Genomic DNA, 13,243 nt, shown 5'->3' with positions numbered 1-13,243 from the left:
ATTATTTGTTTGGTTTCTGAAACACAATTAAAAACAGATGCTATCATAAATGTGATGGAGACAAAAATCATCATCATAGAACAATCTTTACTGGGAAAAAGCAGAAGCATAACTGTTGCAAACTATTTATCTGTCAACAAACTACAGTCTTGTTTGGAAACTTCAACACTGACATTGGCAATGTAACCTGGTGATTGTGATGAACAGCCCACCCAATATGAGCCAGAACAGTGAGTTGATGGACTTCTGTGCTGGATTGTGAGCGCAAACATACTGAAAGATATTGGGGACATGTAATAGAAGTTGATTTAAAAAATTAAATATAAAATACCTCCTTTGCAGAAGAGGTTTAGGAGTAGCTGGGATCCAGAGTCGTGTCGTGTCCAGCAGCAGCAGCAGCATGACCCAAAAACACAGAGAACTCCAGTAGTCCAGGAAGCTGTCTAGCTGGGGAGAAAAAAAAAAGGCCTTCATAGCCTGAATGGCTCAAGAGACCCCAGCTGATGGATTATTGGCAGGCTTGAAGGGTTGGAACTGGGTTGGTTGCAGAAGGAAAATCTGCACCATGGGAGAAGGCATCACGAAATCAGCCGCGACAACTGCAGTCATGGAGGCCATGTAACTGTCAGTTGTGGTGAAGACGGAGTTGAGCTGTACCCCCAACTTCACCTTCATGACCCCCCAAAAAATGAGATGACTGGACTCATGCAGGGGAGCCAGTTAAGGCAATTTAGTCATTTGATAAGTGTGACCCCTTGTTGCCTCCCATATGAAATGTACCAATCATGGCCAACTGGGAGGAGGCACTGGGCTCATCCCAGGACCCGTCGGAGAAATTTAATCTTTTGGATTGGATCTGAGAGCGGTAAGGGGATCCCCCCAGAGAAGCTGGCGGATGTTGGGGGAGACATGAATGTCAGGAGTTCTTTGATCTCCAAACGGCTACAGGAACCCCATGTGGATTTAAAATGGAAGATGAATGGATGTATAAATCTGCATGGCAGTGTTACTCTTGTATCCCTGTGGGTATTCCAGAGTAAACTGGGGTTGATCTCATTCGCTTAAAACATGTGAGGATTTAAATTTTTTAAAGATTAATCCACATATAAAATTTGGAGTCATTTTCAATGTATATGATCTGTCATATAAGTCAAAGGAAATGAGTGAAAACTATACTATAATGATATCTTTGAGTCTGATTTCAGCGATAGTTTCAAACTGTTTTCCGGTTACAAAGTTTTTTTTCCCCCGTTTTTCTTTTTTTTTTTAATCAACCCATAGACTGATGGCACTACACTCTGTTGTACCTCTGTATAAAGTCTATTTTCTACCACTGTGAAACATTACAAGTAAAACATATTTCAGGAGGCATTTATCGGAAGAAAAAAAAAACAAACTTTAAGACCCACTGCCTTTGGGACCAAACTTAATGAAAGTTTTGCCACGAATCAATATTAGTGATGAATGGTTTGCCTGGAATTGTTTTTGGTGACATATTAAAAGCCAAATTTCTTTCAAAAAGCTGTACGGTATAGAAGTTTTAGTGTTCCATTAGCCGCAGTGTATTGCTGCCCTGTAGGTACACTTTCCCAGAAATCAAACAGGTAATGACAGTTTTAGGATGAAATCAGAAAAGTTCTATCAGATGTAATGAAAAAGATATTAATGTGCTAATGCAGGACCTCTGGAAAAGTTGAGCTCAGCATTTTCTGGCTCCTAAAAAGTCACAGCAGTGTCAAACACATATCCTGCAGAGCTCACAGGACACGGGAAAGGTTTCATTTTTCTGATTGACATTCATTGCCTAAGGTGGCAGATTAATTTAGTGGAAATCAAAGAGGGGTATCATTAAGAAGACACATTACAAGTTTCAAAATAGCTCCAGTTTCTTTTTTTAGTTTTTTTTTTCTTTAAATGAGCATTGTGAGCACATGATAACAAATCTGTGTCATTTGTAAATCCGCAAGGTGAGACAAATGTCAAGTAACAACTCCAAGGGTAAAGAAAACTGTTTGCCATTTTAACTCTTTAAATGCTGTTTTTATTCTAACGTTTTAACACATTACACTAATCAAAAATATATGAATATTTCTGTAAAAGCTTTTTGGGGTTAGCCGCAAACCAGAAATAAAAAAATGCTTTTAAAAATAATTACCTTCACTACCAGCTTGGATCAGCTTCATTGTAAATTTGCTCTATTAAATGTTGAGCAGAAGATTAAAGAACTAAATGTATTGATTATTATCATACTAAATGTATCAATGCGCCTCAACACAGATTGTTTGAAAGAAATGAAAGACTCCTGATAACACAGTGTTACTTAAGCAGATGTTAGTGAAGGGAAATAAAGCAATAAGTAATCAGACTAAGTTTTGTGCTAAAAATATCTCTATTTCGATTGGAAGTCTTTCTGTGCGGAGTTTGCATGTTCCTTCAGGGGGTGCACAAGCTACACTATCATTGGTACTCCAGTTTCCTAACATTAGTAAAACATTTGAAGTTGATTAGTGACTGTAAATTGACTACAGCTGTAATTGTCAACGCTTAAAACATGCTGTTGCGTATTGTTAGCTGAGATCAAATCACAGGCCAAAGAAAGAATAATTATAAAAATGAAATTTAAAAAAAAGTCCTATCGATTTGTGCCATTATTAGTATAATCTCAATAAAGGCTCTTTTTTAAATTTTTAGGATGAGGGTTGCTCTTCAGCTCAATGTACTTATTTTAAGTATTTTTACAAACCCCCATTTCATTTTCATATTTATCTCCTCATGTCTGCGCTGTACTTCAACAGAATGGGTTGCAAAAGTCGAACACATAAACCGTACTGGGAATTTGTTCTTTCAACAAAACAACCTCCCATTTTAAAATATATAATATTATTTCAATCCATAAATCTTCTACACTGGTTTAGAACTACATAGTGCACAACCAGAAGTCATACTGCAAAAACATTTCAGGAGGAGCATAATCAGTAAAGGTAGAGCCAGTGCTTGCAACACCATAATTGCAGGGAAAGTGAAAAGCATTATGAAATGAATAGATTATGAGACAACATTTCCTTTAAACGGCCATATTCATTACCTCAGAACAACACCCTGTTTATCTCTGCATTAATAAAGCCGCCATGTGTGCATACTCTCAACCTGCCATTCTCATAATTTTGTCTCTATCCTCGGATAGAATAAAGGGTTATTGTCACAGAAAAATCCCAAAGGAGAAATAATGTATCTATAGGACAGCAGAAAATACCGGTCCAGCTAATATTAACCAATGATTCATCTCAAATCCCTTGACGATTCGCGCATCCGTTCTCTTTCCAACCCCCTGCTTATGTAAACTGATTATTGTTCGCTTTTGTGCACAATCAACCATTATAAATATGCACTGTATAATAGATGTAGGGAAACATAAGTATCCAGGAAAATCTACCAAATACATACTAAGTGTGTATCCTATCTGTGTTATTTTCATCTGAAGAAGTGAGGGCTGCAGAAACAAGGAAAAACCTCTGGACACAGGATTGTAAAATACATAATAAAAACTCTCCAGGTGTGGAGAAAGTTTCACTGCTGCAAAGCAGAAGAACTTTAAGTAGTTATATATGTGAAATGCTGAGTGGTTTTGTATTTTTAATCTTTGCTGTCAGTTTCATTTTGTCTTGATTGGGCCAAGCTGTTACAGGCTACACACTGGCAATGCATGAAGAGTAGGTCACGATATTGCATGCTTTTTACAAGCTACAGGCTCTGTAGTTATCCCACTATAGAGTTGTTTTTTTTAGTTCTTTGGAGTATTGGGGGAGAAAGATGCAGCGGTCTGCAGCTCTCAATGTCAAATGGATTGTTCCAATAGGATATCTACCCACCAATCACTGTCCGGTTTCCCACTCTAAAGCTGCATGCTGTGCAAATTTGACCATTGTAGCACAATCTTAGAAAGCCTGGGCTCACATTTCCAGTATATTTGTATTCAGCATGTGCATGTTTATCTGAGCGCGTGCACCATCCTGTATAGGTGTATTGAATATAAAGGAAGGCAAACAATTATCTCCACTCCTGTGAAGCATGATGATGGAAAATTTCCCTTCCCCTTGATGCCTACTCCGTCAAAAGAGGCCTAGTTCAATATCAATATCAATTTTCACACCAGGTTTACGCTGACACGCGCACGAGCGTGTGCATGTGTATGCAAACCAAAGCATCAGCATCCCTGAGCCCATGTGAACATTTACTTAATAAGTGTAGCCACACTTACATTCTAATAGTAATATTTGAATGAATAGTAAATCACGAGACAATAGGCTCTGTAACAAGGTGGAACATCAAGTAAACACAAATGTCATACACAGAGAAAAAGACAATAAATGGGTGAAAAAGCTTGGCATGCATTCCCGTGGCCAGACATCTTCTTCAAAGACTTAATTTGTGATTGTTCTTTAAATCTGTTAAAGCTGATGTGACCCATGAGGCACAAGAAAGACTCTTACTGCTGTTATCAGTCGACTGTGCATGAGCCTTTATATATCAGAGGACAATGTTGATGGAGGGATTTATGTGTGCCTGAGAAAACAGGGTGCAGGACCAGAGCAGGATGTTTTATTTCTGTGTCCGCATGTGTGTTTACTTGGTATTGAGTCCTGTGTGCCTTTCCTATAGTCACCTGCATCAGCGACACTAATACCAGGAGTCACGTGCACATTAAGCTTCTGTAGGCACCTGGGCTGATATTCATATGCCTGCAGATCAACATGAAGGAGTTTAAGTGCATTTATAGGCAGAAAAACACATTTATTCTCAATAAAATTGCAATGGAGGGTCAACTGCACCGCTTTGAAAAGTGTAGAAATATATGCTCTATATGCTCTTATCAGTCAAAAAAAGACGACTCACATAAATGCTGCGCCATTAGGCAGTCACCTTGCCTTTGTTTACAGATCTGTTATGATAAGCAGAACCAAGCGCTGCTGCCACTGCGCTGTTCATTGTTATGTATTTCATAGCTTCTGACAACTTTCATCAGAGCACTTCAGCTTTTTAATGTATTCATTTCGGAGACTGCCTCTCCTCCTATCTCGGCCCTCCTTCCTCCGCTCGCATCGCACCACAGAATCACAGATGACTGTCAATGAACTCCCCGCCTAACAACTTTCTTTGCCTTCTAATCTGACTTTGCAGAGCACTGTCAAATCCTTTCAGCCCCCCGTCTACCCCCCCCCCCCCCCCAACACCTGTCAGTAGTAGAAAGGAGAGAGTTTAAGGTGCAATAATGAATTCTTCCACTGACAATGTAATCATATAAAGGACTTAAAGCTGCTAATTGAGCAGGATAAAGGATCAAAGTTCTCTTAGTTGTAGTTTTTGCCTGCACCTGCCTGCAAGAAATTTCACTGCAGTAATCCTCTAAAAGTGTCGCTCACACTTTGGGAGCAGGTGGGCGGCTGAGGGAAGTTGGCAAAATGAATGTTGCTACTGTCAAAATATAAAGCAGTGGCGCGGAGGGATAAGGAGGGCAACGGCAAGGAGGGCAAAGGAGTGCAGTAGCTGGGTAGGAAAAAGAAAAAGAAAAATCCTATCCATACGCAACACATGGATGAGCAGGAATTTCCCCCCCAAAAAAATCCTTTAAAAGTACAAGTTAGCACAAGCAAATTAAGTAGTGACAGATAACTGTTGTACTTTCCTCGATAAGATTTGCTGCAACACTGTAGTAAATGTCAAAAGCACCGTTCGTGTCATTGAATTGCCCAGAGCACATTTCATCTTGGCATATCAGCTTTATTTCTTTGTACTGTTATACCTTAAAACAAAGTTGAATGCTGCAAGGTTAAGACAATTGGGTCATGACAGAAATCTGAGAAATCTTTCCAGAAGGAGTCTGCTGGAAGATGTAGTGAAAAGAAAAAATGTTTCTCCATCTCCACTTTCTGAAATACGACAAGTGCACTTCCTCTGGGGGGGACAGCTACAATAGTACAACCTCCACGATTTCACATCGAGGAAAGTCTATGAACTTAACAGCAGTCCCAGATTCATGGTTTTGTTTAATACAAAAAGAAAAAGTTTGGTTTGATTTTTTGGGGTCTTTTTTAACTGTTTCCGATGCCATTTTATTCTATTACCTCCTATTGTTCAGTATACAGAGCAGAAAATGCTAAAATTAAAAATAATTAGTGTATAGCTGACCAAACGGAAAGTTGGTTTCTGGTTGTGCATGTGATGGATAGTGGTGCATTAGTTTAGTGTCAATCAGCACTGCACATGAGATGTTTTCACTTTAAAGTCCAGTCTGACCACTAAGATGAATAAGTTAGGAGGATAATGAAACCTTATTTTTCCTTCTGCCTACCAAGCTACTGAATCTCACAGATACGATAAAAACTCAGGTTGGATAAATGCAGAAGCAGAAGGTCCTCACCCTAGAGCCTAAAGCAATCAGCAATGCTGTTATTACAGGGATGATTGAAAAACATTGATGTATATCAAATAGAATATTTATTACTTCATAACCAAACACAAAATGACATGTGATTAAAAAAAAGTTTGTCTGCAACCTTGTAACATGTATACAAAGACTGTAGTGTACAAAGGACTTTAACTCTGCGGCCTGAACGGCCACATGTACATTCTCATTTATTTGAATTCATGTTACTGAGTTTTGCTAGTTTTGCTTGTACTTACAGATCAAAAATAACTTCAAACTTCAACTAATCCTCTATGGATTTTAACAGAAAAAGACCGTTTGGAAAAAAAGAACGAACACGAAACAGTAAAAATAACAATGTCTTCATGTGGTCGCGTGTTCGGGCTCAGATTGTTTCCCACTTAATGGGTTTACTTCTGCTTCCATAAGAGTCTGGTTGAACAACCATCACAATAACTGAACACATAGCAGTTAATCGAAATCCAATACACAAGAGAAAATGGACGCGAGCAGATTAAGATCAACTCAAAAATCAGGATAAATAAACACAAGACACTTTCTTATCAAGGCAGATTTGAAAGAAAACACAACAATACAGTAAAGGGTAAAACTTTTCATTTTAACAAAGGACAAACTTTACTGCTTGATATTTTACTAAAATATAATACAATGAAATCATGTCTTTTCTTATCTGTGGGTTAAAAGTTGACAATAATAATTTTTTGTGTAAAAATACAGTCGAGCGTGCAACAACATTTTACTCCTCAGTGTGAGACACACTGTGCGCAGCATGAGAATGGGCTTACAGTTAAATGCATAAAACTCATTTTCATTGCACGAGAGACAAAGGCACTGCTTTACTGACTTTAACATGCATTGCATGTGTTTTCGTCAGATCTGTTGGGAGAAGAAACGAAAAGCTTTAGTCACTAAAAACAAGATTCAGCAGCAGGGGAGCAGCATAAACCAGAGACCAGAGGGGGTTGATATATCGCTTCACACCCCGATCCTGTGATAGACTGATGACTTGTCTCAGATGTATCCTGCTTTCACCCCTATTTAGATTGACTCCAGCAAGGCGAAACCCTGAACGGGATAAAGCAGTATAAAAGACGGATGGATGGAAGTTTCCAGGAGGTCGGACAACTTTCAGTGTGAGTATGCTTGTTTAAAAATACAGATTCAGAGGTGGGATTTAAAGGGGAGCAGCGTGGCTGAAGACCACATGGTGTTCATGCATTCTGGACAGTGATGCTGAGAGTGGAGGCAGGGTGAGGTGATGTGCAGGATGTCCACGAGATTACAGAAGGCCTTGAATGTGGAAAGAAGAATTTTAAAGTGGAGGTGTTGTTGAATTGGAAGCTCGTATAGATTTTGGAGTTACTGTGATGGATGGATGGTGTTCTGGTAATGATCCCAGCTGCAGCATTTTGAACCAGTTGGAGTTTATTGAATTTGGGAAGCGGGATAGAAAGAAGCCAGTTATAATGCTCCAGACGGGACGTGACCATGTCGGGGACCAATGTGGTGCTGATGCTGCTTGGTAAGAGTACGGGACAAAGGTAGTTGATGTTGACAGACATGAGCAGACCAGTTGATTTTATGGTTGGGGGCATTTGGAATGACGGAGTGCTGTTTAAGATGACACCCAAAAATTTGCCCTGAGAGGAGATAAATATGTCTTCAACTGAATGCCCCCAAATACCTAAATAATCCTATGCTGCAGTGTAATTGAACATGAAATGTATTTGGAAGAATGCCGCCTTAACTTAGTAGGGCTCTGCACATCATTTGGTAAACCACGCCAATATTTCCGTCAGAGCAGGAAATAAGAAATCATCGTGGCGCAAATACATTCAAGTGCAGTGACATCTCCACAGCATGACATGTGCATCAAACAGACTTCATACGGCGCAATATTATCATAAGCAAACGCTGTTGCATATCAAATCCCATCCTCTACTTGTAAATCCTTTCTAATGCGAAATTGAAACCACAGGCAATCAAGTAATCCAGCAAGGTGTCTGGACCTCCGGGGCACTGATAAATCTCTCGTTGAGATTCCTCGCCATGGTGGGAGTACTCCAGCCGACGTGTGGGAGCTGGCAGCAGCCTGCATTTTTTAGAGGGCCATTCACTTTAGTGAGGGGAAAATTGGATGGTTAGTGTGCTGTTTCCTGTATAAAAGGAGGTGACAATGTGAGCTGTTACGCCACTGTGAACATATTCCCCTTGTCATGTTGCAGTGATTAGACACCGGTGGTAATACGCTGATTCTCCCACACTGTTCCTGTCAGCGCACACAGGAAATGTGGGTTGTGCTTCCACAGAGAAATGCATGCATAAAAATTAATGTACTCAACCTTATAATCTTTTTCTCCTGGTTGGGAAAATAATGACAGCTTTTCAATCCAATATTAATCAGCCACCAGCAGAGAGAGACAGAGAATGAGCAACAATAGAAGGGTCGAAGAGCTGTACAAACAGGAGGACATGGCGAGCGTGTGTGCGTGAGTTAGTGTGTGTGTGTGCACCGGTGATTTCACACTCTACTCACTCTGCTCTCTGAGCACGCACTCCAGATACAGGTACTTCAGTGAACCTGTAACTACTCTGTCAAACATCTGTCAAGAGGCTGACAGCGTGATTATCACCAGGCATATCAAACAAAAACTCCCAGGCAGTGCGGCTGCTGCACTTCGCTGCGAGTTAACAGCTTCATTCCATTAGGTGCCGTGAAATTAACCAGTCGCTGTTTCATCGCCGGGTTTTGGTGGATGTTGTTGGGCTAATCGCCATCAACACATTAGCTGATGTCGAGGTGAAACGTGAAGCCACATTTTGATCACAAACGCCGCCTCTGGAAAGTCTCCCACTCAACGCCACACAGCAGCCGAGCGTAACTAAAAAGCAGATTATCTCTCAGCGGCTGAGCCGCACGTTCTCCACCCTGGGTGGACAAAATAACCAGAACACGTCTGTAGTATAATCCAATCCAGCGCAGACCACACCAACATACCTTTAGAGAAGTTTGTAGCATTCAATTCGTGTGAGGGCATTGTCTGAGGTATCGATTCAACTAGAAAAAGGATTTCTGGATTCAAATTCATCAGGCGGCATAAGACGCTCCAGTGTGTCTGTCTCAAAGACCTGTGTATAACGAAATGCTCAGGGGAAATTTCCCTGTTGGTGTAAACATGGATTGGGAATACTGGAGGAGAGATGGCAGTCTGCTGCCAATGTCTGTATCCAAACACAAAAGCTTGTATAAACACTGATCGAGTTTTGATGGTTCTGCCACCATTATAACTAAAATAAGACTCGATTCAGACTCTGTGAGTGTGTGTGTGTGTGTGTGTGTGTGTGTGTGTGTGTGTGTGTGTGTGCGTGCGTGCGTGCGAGCGTGTGCGCGTGCTTTTCGTGCGTGCGTGCGTTACTTCCATTTAGATGACAGAACCTTTGTTTGTTGTTGCTCTCAAATACAGCTAGACATAACAATTTGACCACTCCAAGATGATGATGATGATGATGATGATGATTATTCTTCTTCTTCTTCTAATTATTATTATTATTATTATTATCATTATTATAGGTCAAAATGATATTTTGGATAGTGCAAACTGAAACAACCATAACATTTTGACCAATCAAACACTCAGCCTTTACTCCTTCACGTGCCTTCTGACAAGTAAAACACTTTTTACCTTGGCCACCTGTCAGTGGGATTATTAGGCAGCGACAGTTTGAACATTTTATCCAGGTAGTACATTTTTTTTAGAAACAGTTCAAATGGTCCAATGTAGGAATGTTCATGAGTTCGGCCAGCGTAAACCTGTGATGGGTCGACGATTCGGTAGGAGCATCTTCATAAACTGCAGATGTGGTGGGTTGTTTCCAGTTTGCACAGGTAAATATCTATCAGAGTGGTGCAAAAATAACCAAGTTTGTTGGAGGGGAATGATTGGGTGGTTCGAGTCTGTTTACATTTCTGTATCGAGTTTGCATGTTCCCTGTGTTTCTGGGTAGCCTGGTTTCCGCCAACAGTCCTAAAACATGTGTTTGGGGTAACTGGTGTCTTTCAGTTTAAAGATTATCGTATATGGTTGTTTGTCTGCATTTGTTCTGTGACGGACTCACTCAGCTCCAGCTCCCTGCAACTCTTAGTTGGATAAAGTGGTAGAGAAGATGACGAAGAAGAGGATGAAGTTTGAACAAGCTTATCTGGAAATAATGAATTGATACCTAAATTCCATGTCAGAGCGATGTTTTGAACAGTAACTCCTTCCTCAATTTAACATTCAGGACTATTATTTCCCTGAAATCTTCTTTTTATGCCCTCCTAATTTGAGTGCCTTTAGTCCTAATTCCTCGTTTTAATAATTGCTACTCAGTCCTGAATTTACATGAGCACACATATGCTCAACAGACCAGGCAGGCACAGTTAGTCTCTTAAGACGACCCTCTTTTCTGTGGCTGTTTTTTTTTTACTTTCTTTGTTCACCTTGCACTGAGTGCTATTAAACAGAGAATAACTGATAAGAGGACATTTTAGTTTTATAATACCTCTGATAAGAGGCCGTTGCCGTCTTTTTAGATAGAGCCCTTATCGACTTTGCTTTATGGCTACTGCTTATCAATGATTTCCTTTCCAGACATTTTAAGGGATTAGGCCAGATTTATTTTTGGATTGTTTCTCTTCCGGAATTCCGTCTATTTACACTATCATGTCGAGGACAATACGATACTGCTGGGAATCCGATGCATCTATATGTGGGGAAGGAACTTAAATAAATTCCTACTTAAGGTAAGGCACTCATGCATTCAGTGGCTCAGAGGGAAAAGTTGAGTGAACCCTTTACAGCAGAGAGGATAATGTTCAATTCGCTCATTTTTGATGTTGCGGCGTGTCAGCTGTAGCATTGGCATGTGACGCAAGCTTTCACACTGAAGCACTCTTCCAAATGGTGATAACATCCAGCTCTTGTTCTCTTGATGTTTTGGACGAGAGTTTCTTTAAATGAACACCTTCTTGGCTTCACTTGTCATGCAGGAGAAACAAAAATGCTTCCATCACATTCCACCAAAAGGACCCCCTCCACACACACACACACACACACACACACACACACACACACACACACACACACACACACACACCACCACAACCATCACCTCCTACTCCTCCTCCCGGATACATGCAATAATTTCTCATGCATTGAAGTAACATTCATTTTGCACATCTTGTTAGAATAAGATGCAACACTTCAATATGTGAGTGCCCATGATGCTCTGCAGGAAGCGCAGGTTTGGTCAGTCCACTCACACATGTGTGATGTTTCACTCAATAGTGGAAGCAGGCTGTGTTTGCTGTATTTCTGCCAATGCTACCAGGGAAAAGATTAGCAAAAGCAAAAGTTTGTACTCCCAGAATTGCCACTGTAAATCAATCAGCTCTCTGCTGTGCTTTGAAGTTACATTATTGGTGATTGAAATAAGAGAATGGAACACAGCCACAGAAGCTCGTTTTACTAAATGACACTGATCAGAATTTTGGGATGGGCGTGGTGCACAAATCGCATTACTATGGAGAGACATAAAATATAATGTGGACAGAAGCAGTAACAATGGCTGCAGGAGTATTTTGTTGATGTGTTTGTGGCTTCCTGTACAGATTGGCAATTAAAGTAAGGGCGCTTGGGTGCATTGCAGTGTAGTGTGTATTTTACAAAAGTGAATGTTTCTCTCGAATCACTGGATTCCATAAAATGATGACAAAAATCGTAATTTAACTCTGAAAACAAATGCACCAACAACTATTGAAGTGTTTTCCCCTTCAGATTAAAACTGCAGGTTGCTTTTGCATGCTGAGTTCAGTTTTCTTATCCTCAAATGTTCATTATGTTAATTTTGGCACTACAGCAAACACTTACATAAAAAACTTTCATTATCCAATAGGTTGACTTGTCACAGCTAACGTCCACTGACTATTTTGTCGATATCTAATTTAGTCCAGTGAAAGCTGTGTAACAGGAGCCATTACGGCACGTCACAGTGTGACATGAGGACAAAAGAAAGAGATGATTGTGCTCGAAGCAGAGATTTCCTCTGGTGCTCAAAAATAGGACAGAAATTAAGTAGGACTATCTGACAGAAAATTGATTGTGGATTTTGGTTTGTACTCAGGAACATATCAGTCAGTCGGATAGAAATGAGCAATACTAAAAGGTCACTGGAACCCTTTGGCACTCACAGGTGATCAATACAGTGATCAATTTCACGTATAACCTGTGTCCAGTGTCCGGAAGACCTTTGCATATCGTCCAATATCTATTTTAACCCTCAAGGTGATAAATTAAATGATAATTAAATAGCAAACACACGTAGCTTTTCAAAGTGCAACAGTGATCAATGGAGCCTCAACCAATGGAGTCAGCATGCTGGAAAAGAAATACTGTGACTCATTATCAATATCTGACTTGTTTAGGAGACTGTGAGTGACACACAGCTGATGGGCCACATTTTGGTGACAAATTGGGGAAAACAATGAGAGTGTGCTGCAGTTCTTTTAACCCCCCCCCCATAACCAGAAAGGAGAAAGAAGCAGGACTACATTATTACAGCAGGGACATTGGAGGGCTCACCTGCGTGATTAGTATTGGCTGCACCTCCAGAAGCCTGCAGCATAATGTATACGGACTCACAATGAGAAGGAAGGCGGCTCTGTTTCTTTAGTTTTCTCTCTACATTGACAGAAACTGTGTAATAGCTTCCCTTTTTCTTTTTTTTTATAATTTTTTTTTATAATAATTAAATTTATAA

Source organism: Lipophrys pholis, assembly GCF_963383615.2.
Source record: "Lipophrys pholis genome assembly, chromosome: 7".
Classification (NCBI taxonomy): domain Eukaryota; kingdom Metazoa; phylum Chordata; class Actinopteri; order Blenniiformes; family Blenniidae; genus Lipophrys; species Lipophrys pholis.
This window is presented reverse-complemented; position numbering follows the sequence as displayed.